Source organism: Octodon degus, unplaced genomic scaffold (genome assembly GCF_000260255.1).
Source record: "Octodon degus isolate 3935 unplaced genomic scaffold, OctDeg1.0 scaffold00027, whole genome shotgun sequence".
NCBI classification, from domain to species: domain Eukaryota; kingdom Metazoa; phylum Chordata; class Mammalia; order Rodentia; family Octodontidae; genus Octodon; species Octodon degus.
In genome coordinates, this window is record NW_004524603.1 from 15827042 (window position 1) to 15835517 (window position 8476).

At 40.6% G+C, this 8476-nt stretch overlaps 1 pseudogene; it reads right to left on the reverse strand.

The window, feature by feature from the left end:
- Window positions 1-6886: 6886 nt before the first annotated feature.
- Window positions 6887-7150, reverse strand: LOC101562418 (annotated as a pseudogene).
- Between the last annotated feature and the right edge of the window lie 1326 nt (window positions 7151-8476).

An 8476-nucleotide genomic window follows, 5' to 3' on the forward strand; every position in this document is an offset into this window, starting at 1 on the left:
GAGCATTAACTGTTTCTTTCAATAAGCCAATAGAACTTTTGATTTTATTGATGCTGTATATTCTTTTTTATTCTCTCTTGTTTATTTCTAATTTTTATTAGTTACTTCTTTTCATCATTTTCCTAGTTTCCAAAGTGAAATGTTAGGTTCTTGATTTTAAATATTTTTAATGTAAGAATTGATAACTATACATTTCCCCCTAAAAACTGTTCATTATCATTAGTAGTTTCGGGAGCTGGGGAGATAGCTCAGTGGAATAAGTGCAAAAGGTCCTGACTTGACCCCTGGTACCACCAAAAAATATATATTTTTTTCATTTTCATTTATTTCAAAGTATTTTCTGATTTCCTTCATGATTTCTCCTTTGATTTACTAGTTATTTACGAGCATGCTGTATAATTTTTACATGTTTGTGAATTTCCTAAATCCTACTATTTTTAAAATTCGTATTTTAAGGGAAAAGAAACAAGAAACAAACAAACAAACCCCAAATTTCCAAAACAATATGATAGGAAGGTAACAATGGTCAACACATTGCATATTGTTAACTTTAGTTACTCAGGGGGCTGGGAAGATAGCTCAGTAGAATAAGTGCTTGCCTGGCAAGCGCAAGGGCCTGAGTTCAATCAACGGTTCCGAAAAAAAAAAAAAAAAGAAAAAGAAAAAAAAAAAAGAAAAAAAGAAATCAGCAGCCTATCTTAATTAATATATATATTTACATATATTTTTGTTTTGTTTTTGCTTTTTGCTTCCATTTTCCTATTCCACTAAACCAGCTTCTCTTTCCTTTTTAAGTATCTTCCTAGTTTACAATATATATTGTACATTTTGGATCACATTTACTCTTTCAGCTTCTCACTCTAGGGTGACAGAATGATGTTTACACATTTGCATCTGATTTATTTCACTTATGAGTGTGGACTCAAGTTATATCCATTTACCTATAAAAGCCTTCAGTTATCCTTCATAAGGGCTAATACTCCATTAAAAAAAGACCACATCTTTTTCATCTGTTCCTTGGTTGATAGGCATTTGGGTTGTTTCTAAGATCTAGCTATTATAAATTGTGCTGCTATAAATATGGGTGCACATATATCACTGTGGTATGATGTTTTTAATTCTACCACGAAGATACACAGAAGGGAAATAGTTGTGTCAAATGGGACCTCCAATCCTAGCTTTTTGAGGAATCTCCACACTGATTTCCACAGTGGTTGTACCAGTCTGCACTCCCACCAACAGTGGAGAAGAGTCCCTTTTTTCTCACAGCCCCTCCAACCTTTGTTACTGGTTGATTGCTTGATAACAGCCATTCTTTCTGGGGTGAGTTGGAATCTCAGTGTTGTTTTACTTTTCATCTCTGAAGTGATCAGTTATATTGAACATTTATTTATTTATTTATTTTGTTTTTGCGGTACCGGGGATTGAACTCAGGACCTTGTGCCTGCCAGGCAAGTGCTTATTCTACTGAGCTATCTCCTCGGCCCCAACATTTTTAAAAAATATATTTGTTATTTATATTTCTTCATCTGAGAAGTATATATTCATCTCAGATGCCCATTTTTGGATTGAGTGTTTAAATTTTGAGGGCTTTTAAACAATTCTTTGTATGTTCTAGACAGACCTTCTTTCTGTGAGGGACAGTTGGCTAAAATTTTTTCCCAATTTGTGGGTTTTCTTTTTACTCTGATTTTTTTTGTTTGTTTGTTTTTTGGACATGGATAAACTTTTTAATAAGGTGAGATCCCAGTTGCTGATTCCTTGAAGTATTTCCCATGTAGTTTGGTTCTTGTTCATGAACTATCTGCCTACCGCTATGTCTTCAAGATTTCTACCAGCCTCTTCCACTAGATTTAGTGTTTCTGTTGTAATATTTAGATCTCTGATCCATTTCGACTTTAGTTTAGTGCATGTTGCTAGACATAGGCCAAGTTTTATCATTCCACATGTGGAAAGCCAGTTTTTCCAGCACCATTGATTAAAGAAGCTAGCTTTCTTCCACTGAACATGTTTGGCCCCTTTGTCAAATATAAGGTGGCTGAATATGTCTGGAGTTGTTTCTGAATCTTCTAGTCTGTTCCATTGATCTTTGACTCTATTTTTCTTTTCCAGTACCATGCTGTTTTCATCATAGTAGCTTTATAGTATAATTTCAAGTCAGGGACTGTGATACCCACTGCCTTGCCCTTGTTGCCCAGAATTGTCTTTGCTATTCTGGGTCTCTACTTTTTTTTTTTTTTTTTGCAGAACCAGGGATTGAACTCAGGCCCTTGCGCTTGCCAGGGAAGCGCTTATTCCACTGAGCCATCTCCCCAGCCCCTCTGGATCTCTTCTATTCCAAATGAATTTTAGGTTAAATCCTGTTATTGATTTCCAATTTATTCTATTATGGTTACAGAACATGCTTTACATGATTTACAACTATTGCCTCACACAGTTGTATTTTAAATCAGATGAGTCAAGTATGGTGGTGCATACCTGTAATCCCAGCTCTCAAGAGGCTGAGGCAGGAAGATCCTTGAGAATTTGAGACAAGCCTGGACTACAAAGAGAGCTCAAGACCAGCTTGAACAGCATAGTGAGCACAGTATTTATGTCTTGAAAAGACATAAATTAATAAAAACAACAAAAAAAAATCAGATGAAGGGGTTACAAACAAAAGTAATTAAGACTTTTTTCATTTATCTGACTGTAATTTCTTTATTAAATATGCCCCTCCTTTTTTCTTTTTTTTTTTAATATTTATTTTATTTTTAAATTTTATGTGTGTGTGTGTGTGTGTGTGGCCAGCTCAGGCCACCAGGGGGCGGGGCTGGCTGGCATGTGGTGCTGGGGATTGAACCGCGGTCCCGGTGCTTTGCCAAGCTTGTTCTAAGTAGGTGCTTTAGACCACTGAGCCATCTCACCAGCCCTCTTTTTTCTTTTTTGAGACAAAGTTTCTTTATGGAGGGTTTATTTTGTTTTGTTTTTGGTACTGAGAATTGAACTCAGGGCTTTATGCATGGTGGGCAAGCAGTCTACCAGTGAGCTATATCTCCAGCCCCCAAATCAGGCTTTTTTTTTTGGGGGGGGGTACTGGAAATTGAACTCAGGCAGGACCTTTCATTTGCCAAACAGGCACTGTAGCACTGATCTATATCCCTGGCTGAGACAGGGTTCTGCATGCACGTCAGGCTGGCCATGAACTCACTTTGTAGCCCAGAATGGCCGTGAACTCACAGTGATCCTGCCTCAGCCTCCTGAGTGGTGGAATTACAGATGTGCACCCCCATGCATGGCCATATAAGCTCCTTTACTGGTGCTTTTTACTTGTGTTTATTCATGAGAATTTAAATTATTAGTGTCCTTTACTCTCAGCACAAAAGAATCCCTTTAATGTTTTAGTGATAGCTACTTAGCCTTATAGCTTTAGTTCATTTTTGAAAGATACTTTTGCTAGATATACAACTCTTGATTGGCAGGTTGTTTTTTTTTTAGCACTTTGAGTATGTCATCCCACTACCTTCTAGTATGCATGATTTCCTTTCTCTTTTCCTTTTTTTTTTTTTTTTTTTTGGTGGAACCGGGGATTGAACTCAGGCCTTTGCGCTTGCCAGGCTAGCGCTTATTCTACTGAGCCATCTCCCCAGCCCTTGCAAGAGTTTTGGTAAGAAACCAGCTGTTAACTTTGATATTCTTTATACATGAGCTGCTTCTCTTTTATAGCATTTGAGATTCTTTTTTTTTTTTTACTTTTATCAGTTTATAAGGGCCCAGGGAGATAGCTCTGTAAAATAAGCACTTGCCTGGCAAGTGTGGGGTCCTGAGTTCAATCCTCGGGACTGGAAAATAAAAAAAGTTTGTGTGTTAGTGTGGGTCTTTTTTAGTTTATCTTAGTGGAGTTTATCTTATCTCACTGAGCTTCTTGACGTGAAGATTAACATTTTTTCATCACATTTTAAAAGTTTATTTTATTTATTGCAGTACTGGAGATTGAACTCAGGACCCCATACTTGCCAGGCAAGTGCTTATTCTATGAGCTATCTCCCCGGACCCAAAAGTTTTTTTATTTTAAAGATATTTTCTCTTTACTTTTTCAGGATAAGTTCTTGCTATACGTAGTTGAGGCTGGCCTTGAACGTCTGGTGATTTTCCTGCCTCAGCCGCCTCTGTGTTGGGATTACAAGTGTGCACCACCATGCTCAGCAACTTTGGAAAGTTTTGACAGTAATTTCTTTAAATGTCCTTTTTTCATTTTTCTTTCCTTTGAGGACTTCCCTGATAAGCCTGTTGGTAAACTGTTGGTGTCCCACAGGTCTCTGAAGCACTGCTAATTTTTCTTCATTCTTTTTTCTTTTTGTTCCACAGATAATTTCAATTGAACCATCTTAGATTTGCTAATTTTTTTTTTTGCCCACTCAAATTTTGTGTTGAATCTTAATGACTTTTTCATTTCAGCTGTACTTTCTGGTTTCAGAATTTCTACCCAGTTCTTTATAATTTCTATGTACTGATACTCTGGTGAAACATCAGTCATACTTTTCTTTAAATTTTTAAGAGAATTTCCATTAGTTCTTGAATATGTCTAAAATAGCTAACTTAAATGTCTACTAAGGCTAATAACTGGATTTTTTGTGCTGTTTCTATTCCTTGCTGTTACTTCCTTTGCATGGGCCACACTTTTTTTTTTTAAACATTGACCCCTAAATTTTGGCTAAAATTTAGACATTTCAAATGTGACATTCTCAAAGCTAAATTTTCCCCATCTTAAGGGTTTGTTGTTGTGCATGTTTTGGTAGCTGCTATTTAATATTTCCAGGTTTTTTTAAAAAATGTATTTAGAAAAAAAATGTATTTAGGGTCTATAGGGCCTCACTACCTGGATCGGACTCGTAGTGATTCTCCTGTTTTCAACATCTCAAGCTCTGGGATTATAAGCACATGTCACCATGCCCAGTCTCAATCTCTGTTTTAGTGTGCTTTGGGGGCAGGGTCCACATGGCATACCCGGGATTGAACCCTGGCCACTGCACTCTGCCTAAGCAGGCGCTTTAGTCTGCTGAGCTATCTGCTGGTCCTCCAGGTTTTTTGGTTTTGTTTTTTTTAAAGTGTATCTATAGCAGGATTACTGAAATCTGTTCTTGGTTAGCAGAGTGGTTAGCTCGGAAGTGGATGGAGATTTCGGTAAACATCTGGAGTGACCTTGTCTCTTAGTCTTTGCTGAGGGGCTCTGCACACTTTGATATATGTTTTCAATAGGAAGTTTGCAAGTACGTAACCACTTGCATTTTTTTTCTTACACAGAACCTGGAGGTAGTGGTCTCTGGGGGGAATTTCCCAAGTATGGACCTAAGTCTATGTATGCATGTGGCTTTCTTGTTTCCTCAAAATAAACTGGAGCTTTTCAAAGCCTCTATAGACAACTCATTCTTTAGCTTTTTAAGCCTATGTTCCCTAACTATTATCCATTGTCTTAGCCAATTAAAATAGTTGACCCAATTCTCCAACCCTCTCTCCTCTGCTGTGGGAAGCACCTTTAGGACTGGCTAAGTTGTGTGATGGAAATTTAAAAACAAAATTCGAAATCAACCAGTAGGGCTGGCCTGATAGCTCAGCGGACAAAAGCACCTGCTTAGGCAGAATGTAGCAGCTGGAGTTCAAACCCCAGCTTGCTGTGCCAGCTCCACCCCTGGGGTGTGCTGAGACCGTGATTGAGACTGGGTCTGGTGGCCTGAACCTGTAATCCCAGCACTTGGGAGGCTGGAAACAGGCAAATCACTGCGAGTCTGATCTATGTAGTGAGACCCTGTAGACTCTGTTCTAAATAAAGGAAAAAAAAAAAATCAACCAGTAGTCTGACACCACATTAGAGCACAGTGAGAGTGTGCAGCCCACCACGCAGCTCATCCCAGCCTTGACTGACTACACCGCAGTGGACCTGGCCCAGGGTGGTCTGGCCACACCCAACTGCGCAGCCTGAACTTTCTTGTCCTCAAACACATGGTTGGCTAACTTGTCTCAGGGACCTTCTGCTCAGCAACCATGCTACCTAATAAAATTCACCACACTTTTAAGCCTCTGTACTTCCTGCTCTCAACTTAATAAAATTGGTTGCTTTCCAACTCCTTGGCGCAGAGCGCTTTTCTATTTGGTTGGGTTCCTCAACAGTTGCAGTGGCTAAAGGCAAGTCTTTTCAAAGGGTCTCCCAGGGAATACTAAATAGGTCACATAATGAATTTTCTGTGGAAATAAGGGTTTGAAAGAGCACCAGCCTTCTCTGCCCGCCTCATACAGGCACAGGGAATGTGAGCTGATATTTTTCAAGTTGCCATGCAACTAGAAAGGAAAATATGAATAGAGTAAGTTAAAATGTTTATAAAGAACCAAGTGTGGGGCTGGGGAAATAGCTCAGTGGCATAAGTGCCTGCCTAGCAAGTACAAGGTCCCGAGTTCGATCCCAGGTGTAGTGGTGCATGCCTATAATCCTAGCTCCCAGGAGGCTGAGGCAGGAGAATTAACACGAGTTTGAGAACAGCCTGGGCTAAAAGTGAGTTCAAGGCAAGTACAAAATGCTTGTAAACATTGCTGCTCTTAGCAAGACTCAGCTGGTCTTTTTTTTTTTTTTTTTTGATGTTGTAAAATCAAAGTACTACTTTATTAAATGAGTTATTTTACACAATATGAACATCAATATAATTACAATTGTAAAAAATTTTTGTAACAAGGATGGACTAATTTTCAGATTTCCAAATCAGTCAACTGTACATTTACACAGAATTGTCTCTGCATGAAGCCCAAAAGGGAACAGCATAAAGATGAGTGTTTCTGTAGCCCCTTTATTTTTGCTGATCAACAGTTAGAAAAGCAGCTGCAGGCTTGTTACCTAAGGTCTGCGACAGTAGAAGAGTCAAAGGTACCATGAGTTCACCTGTAGACAATTTTGTGCTTGCATATCAGCCCGTTCTGGAGGAAGCAGGGTCTTAGGATGCTCGCTCTCAAAGTGCTGCTTGAAGGTCTCAGGGCGTGGCACTTGTGTCCTGCAGACAGTGCAGGTGTACATGAAGGCAGCTTTGGCAGCAGCCTTTTGATCATGCCCTTGTTTCTTCTTTTGTCCAGCCTGCTTTTTGGCATTTTTCGGCTGAGACTGAATCTTCTGCTGTCGGCGAGCCATATCGGGGCCGGTCTTGTGTCGGGGAGGCCACGCAGCGCGGGAGCCGGGAGCTCGCGGAGGAAGGCAGGGGTGGGCGCCCGGCACCGCTTCGGCCTCCTTCACGCGTCAAGAAGAGGAACGAGCACCGCCGATATCACGACAGCCCGCGCTCCGCGCCGCCACTGCCTGAGGCCGGCCGGCCCTCAGCTGGTCTTTTTTGACTAAATGCTAAACAAGTTGGTGCAAGCCGTTGGTTAATTTCCAAAGCTCTGAAAAAGTTGACAATTTTTGCTATTTTTTCCCCATTGTTTTTAAGAAAGGGCCAACTTGTAAGTCCGTAAGCTATTTTCACGGGCACCACCTTTCCTTTAAAAATGTTATTGTAAAGACAACAAAACTGCAACTAAACTGCTTAAAATAAGTATTTACACAATAAAAAATTAAAGTCCAAGAGAAAACTGGCTCCAGGCCTTCCCTAATTAAACCAACCCACTTCCCTTTGTCCCTCTATCTTGTCTTCCTTACACTAAATAATTTCATACTTGGGGAAGTGTTGGAGACTGAAATTAAAGACTCGTGCTTCACACTATGCTCCCCAACTCCACTGAAATTTTTTTAAAAAATTTCGTAGTATTTCTGAAGTTAGAATTTTACATACATGTGATATTATACCCAGTCCACCATCTTTCTGCCCCTCCCCTCATCTTGCCTTTTTAACTCTCCAAAACCAAATTCCCGTCCTTCCACAGTTTCTTCAAGGCTCATTCAAAAAATATCCAGCTACAGATAGCACAATCAGGACTTTTTTTTCTGACATTTCTACACAGCAAGCCTTCTCAACCCATCGCGGGAGCCCTTCTAGGTCAAGAAGGTCAATGGATGCGGGTTAGAGCTGCGTGCTCATTTGCATAACGGTCAGCCAATTGGTTCTCACTGGTGCGTCCTGCGTGCGTCAACACTGAAGCTTGACTTCTGGAAGATTCTGGAAGCTAGACTACAAGGGTAGGGGTGGGAGGGACAGGCCAAAGGTCACGTGACTTTGAAATCTCTGTCATTTCCAGATAACTTACCTCAGGGTCTTGCGCGACCCACATAGCACCCAATACACACTTTCGCTCTCACGACTTTAAAGTTTTTCCACCTTTATTTAGCGAGGGCGGGAGGTTTCCACCTGCTTTTTAAAAGGCCCGTTGCATTTTATATTTGAAACCGGGGACCCTCTGCGAGGGTGCGGAAGCGACAGCCGCTGGACAACCCGCTTCGGGTCACTTTGTAGACTTTGGCTGGAGAGGGGGGCGTCCCTAACTCTCCGGCCCCGCGCCCCCCGCGCCGGGCTCGGCGGCCCCG